This window comes from Phoenix dactylifera, chromosome 9 (genome assembly GCF_051530095.1).
Source record: "Phoenix dactylifera cultivar Ajwa chromosome 9, Ajwa_hap1_PhDact_Kaust_v1.1, whole genome shotgun sequence".
In the NCBI taxonomy this organism is placed as follows: domain Eukaryota; kingdom Viridiplantae; phylum Streptophyta; class Magnoliopsida; order Arecales; family Arecaceae; genus Phoenix; species Phoenix dactylifera.
The window spans coordinates 11,542,501-11,546,927 of NC_143198.1; the positions used below are offsets into that span (position 1 = coordinate 11,542,501).

At 39.1% G+C, this 4,427-nt stretch overlaps 2 long non-coding RNA genes across 4 annotated transcripts; both read right to left on the bottom strand.

Annotated features, from left to right (window-relative positions):
• Window positions 1–48: 48 nt before the first annotated feature.
• Window positions 49–2,053, bottom strand: LOC149752836 (uncharacterized). The gene is made up of 2 exons (XR_016396424.1): window positions 2,010–2,053; window positions 49–441 (listed from the first exon to the last, which is right to left on the bottom strand). It is a non-coding gene; the product is annotated as an uncharacterized LOC149752836 (long non-coding RNA).
• Window positions 2,054–2,175: 122 nt separating this feature from the next.
• Window positions 2,176–4,117, bottom strand: LOC149752837 (uncharacterized). Of its 3 annotated transcripts, XR_016396422.1 has the most exons (5): window positions 4,029–4,108; window positions 3,623–3,959; window positions 2,810–2,932; window positions 2,519–2,579; window positions 2,176–2,235 (listed from the first exon to the last, which is right to left on the bottom strand). It is a non-coding gene; the product is annotated as an uncharacterized LOC149752837 (long non-coding RNA). The 3 variants fall into 3 exon arrangements; XR_016396423.1 differs by having other exon boundaries at window positions 3,638–4,117; XR_016396421.1 differs by having other exon boundaries at window positions 3,623–4,116.
• Between the last annotated feature and the right edge of the window lie 310 nt (window positions 4,118–4,427).

A 4,427-nucleotide genomic window follows, 5' to 3' on the forward strand; every position in this document is an offset into this window, starting at 1 on the left:
TATCAAGAAGAACCAACTAAAAGACAGAGGAAAAGAGATCAGATTAAATTGATGTAAAACTAAACAAGTTCATAAAAAATGATGCAGCAGCTGCCCATACAAAGTCCTGGATTCTTGATACGGAGATGCTATAAGTCCAAGATCAAACATTTAATACCCACATCAGTAAATAAACTCCTAGCTTTAGACACGCCACCAGCTATAACTAGGGCTCATGAAACTCCCCAAGTACAAAAATTGACAACTACAAAGCTTAAAGCATGATCGAAAGTCAGCCCGCTTGAGTCAAGAGCCCTTCAATAGTCATAAGCTTGCCTTGCACTCGCCACAGCAAGTGGTGGAAGCCAAAATGAAAGAAGCTACAAGGGATTAACTATCATCCTCATCATCCTCCTCTTCATCATCATCTTGGTCGCCATCCTCATCATCTTCAGATCCCTTCTGACAAAAAATAGCATAATTGGTCACACATGATTTATTAGTGTGTGCAAATAAGAAGATATTGTATAATACACAGCAATAGCACAGGTCTACAGCAAGCAAAACTCATGTCCATGATTTAATATAGTGCTATACTTGTCTACAGATGATCTCATGGCATTCACTCTTTAATTTACTTGATAGTCATTTGTTAGGTCTCCATGATACCTTATCGAACATCATGATTGCACCATATTAAAGGCTTAGGAACAGAGGAATGGAACATGAGAATATTCAGGAAGCAAAACACCAGAGATTTCAAAATATATCAAATAAAGACTTCTGAAGCCTCAAAGTGGATAGAATTATTAGGAATCATAGGAGTAAATTTTTTTGGGTTGCCTACTCTGTAATTTAGTCAAATTTCCACGGACATCGAGAAAGTCAATTCAAGCCATTGCCAATCACTATTTCTGTAAAAAAGTGCAAAAACATCTAAACAAAATAACAAATAAATAAAATTAACATGTCTAAGAATAAGATTGCATCAGTTGCATAAATTATTAATATTAATATGCAGAAGCACTTCTATGGATCAGTAAATATTCTTTTTTTCAAAGTGGAGAATTTGGAAAAAAAAAAAGAGAATGGATGATGACTATAATATCAGTCACCACACCAAGTAAAGATGCTAGACTAGAGTAGTATATACATCCTTTTTGGCTGAATTTTTTTATTGAATTTTATAATGAACACAAAAGCTGAGTGGATCTTAAGCAAAAGACAGAGCACAGAACAAATAAAATGGAACTAAAGAATAAATGAGAGCAGAAGTTTGAGAAATCAAAAATCCTACCCATAGTCGCATAGCCAAAAGCAACTAACTGCTTGTTAGTTACATTCCCAGTGCAATGCATATAAATTTAAACTAGCCCATTTAAAATATAACTCATTGTCAGACCTTAGATACAAAGAGTTCTTTTAGTTCTGAAATACAACCTATACAATAATTATTTCTGGTAAAAGATACAATAATTACACATACAGCAGGAAAACTGAAATTCAAAACAATAATTTTTATATCAAAACACTAAATTTTTTATATCAATCTCTCCAAAGAAATCTTAATTTTAAGTCATCATAATACAACAAGAAGTAAAATAATGATGATTTCAAGAATGAGGGCATAAAGCTTCAGCAGACAAGAACACATGCATATACTTGAGAAGAAAAACTGTAGTGGAAAATTAGCAACCATTATTTAAAGGTTCCTTTTTAACAATATGATTTATGTAGATATGAGTCAAACACAATGTTTGTTTTAGACGCCCGCACAACATTAAGCTAAAATAAACAGTTTATATCCATATGGATACAGAAAAATAGCAGCACAACTAATGAGGATTGCAGATACAGTGCATAAAATCATAGAAAAGCAAATAGTTTGACTACAAAAGAAATTGGAGCAAAATAGACAAGCAATGGGAGGCCAATATTCATAATAGGTACCCCTTTGACTAAGTCAACAGCAGCAGCAGCATCAGAAACTGGCTAGCTTCGTTTAAAACTCAAACAAGTGAGACATTTACCTCTTCATCATCTTCATCCCCATCAAAATCCTCCTCATCAGCCTCCTGCATCATCAGATTATTGAAAAGTGCAGAAGAGTCTTAGGTGAACTCAGAAATGATGTTCGGTGAGAAGAAATATCAATATTTGACAAAAGAAAGAGTAATGGATGGAAGGGAGAACACTTGAATTATTAAAATATTTTAAAGGGTTGGGCCATAAATCTTCCTTGATAATCTCTGCCACCTGCATCAGTTTGTTGTAGAGGAAACATAAGCAGACAGAAAATGTATGGAAAAAGAAGCTCGAGGTTTGATCTAATTCAAAAACTGAAAACAGGAATCTGCATACAAGATAGCAGACTTCATAAAATAGGAAGATTAAAAAAACAAGACAAACATCAAGACCAGGTTATCATATAATTTTTTTTATGATAACAGAAGCATAAAAAGAAAAATTGATTTGAAAGATTTGGAATAGTCCAAACTCCAAAACAATCAGTCTTTCCAATGTTACTATGAATTATTACCTCATCTGTTACTCCATCTGAGAAATTTTTCAGTTCAGTTTCACCAAACCAACTAAAGAAACTGCATTAAAAAATCAAAACAAAGAATGAGAAAACAAGTCAGGCATCCAAGTATCATGCAACATATAATGATACAAAACCATGTTCAACAAATATTACTGTTAGACTTGTGTTCAGTATCTTTCTATGAATAGAACATGAATGTGGTAGAGATGAGAACAATGGAATACATGTGTCCTAATTAGGTTGTAGCCTAATTATAAAGTTACTAAAAAGAGAGAGATTACAAACCGCAGTTAACCAAAAGTCTGGAATGGATTGGATGATTTCATTCCGTTTAATGTAGACAGGTCTGCGAACCTCGTTATATTTCTGTTCCACCTCCAAAACTTTATCACTTGCTTCCTCATTAATCTACAAACATAAATGAGATTAGCAAATCGCAGACACAGGCAAGAGGCATACAGCTTTAGGAAGTGAAACTTGCCATACTCTTAAACAAGTGAGCCAAATCCATTGAGGTTCAATGAGAATAGCAGCACACTCAAGTAACAAAACCAACAAGCAATTCAACCATTTATGCAGCTAACACTTCTTACTTACCACACCTAAGAACATAGTAAATCTATAATCAATGAATGTATATCCAGTAAGATAAACTGTGGAAATCTACAAGTATAGATTGCGATGCTTGCAGTACATGCAATTTCATCAAAGTTTACATATGTGCTGGAGCTTCTGCGCCATTCCGGCTCGCTCGATCAGGACGAGCGAGGGTTCGGTGAGAGGGAAAGAGAGCAGAGAAGGGTTTCCCCTGTTTCTATCCCTCCACCCTCCCACATTAAAGAGCAGTGTAGAACCTGAAGCGTCTTGATGAGAATTTTAGAAGAAATCAGATGTAAAGAATTTTAGAAGAAATCAGATGTAAAGAATTTCTTCTAAAATTCAAAAGGAACAGGGAATTCCCCAGTTATCTTATCTAAACCCTACCTCCAAGAAAAAGATGTTAACCACAAAACAGGTTGCAATCTTGATTCTTGAAAAAGAACCAAAAGTCTGTAATTCTTACAATTAGATGAATTCAAGAAATGGAATGAAGCTAACCAGAAGAATGAGAACCGGAGATCAAAGGGAAGCTGCAGTTCCTTGCCGGAGACCCAATCGAGGGCGACGGCGGCGTTGTCCCGCGTCCTCAGGCACTCCCGGCGGAAAGCGACGCGGGGGAGGGAGCGGAAGAAGACGACGAAGATTGTCTCGACGTGGCGGCTCCACCCGAGGAAAGGAAAGGATCACAGCTCTCTCACGATCTCCTTCTCCAGCTGCCTCCGAGCCCTTCGAACATTCCTCGGGGCCTGATCGAACTTTGGATGCCACGAGCCGCGGCCTGGGCCTCCGATGAGGGGAGGGTGAGAGGAGGAGAAGTTCTTGGAGGGAGATGGGGCTGCAAGGGTGGATGGAGAGGTGAGGAGGAGATGAAACTTACGAGATGGACGAGGGTCTTGAAACTCACAAACCCAGCCTCCATTTGCCTACATCCATGGCCGCTCATCTCGTCGGACCACAGCCCGCCCGCCGTCACCGCCGTATCCCCAGCTCGGAGGGGTAGAACACCTTTCTCGACGGCCATTGTCGTCCTCGAAGCTCGGAGGGGGAGGGGGATCCAAAGCAGAACAAGTTGGATTGGGGAGGAAGGAGGGGGGGATGGCGGCTGGGTGAAAGGGTTAGGGTTTGCTCCGCGTGCGAGAGAGAGAGAGAGAGAGACAGAGAAGGCAGGGGATCGGGGAGGAAAAAGGAGGGATCGGGGGCGATGGGCCCCTTTTGGCCTCCGACGACGCTTTAAAGCGTCGTCGTATCCTTTTGGCCTCCCACGACGCTTAAAAGCGTCGTCGTATCTAAATTCCACCCCACC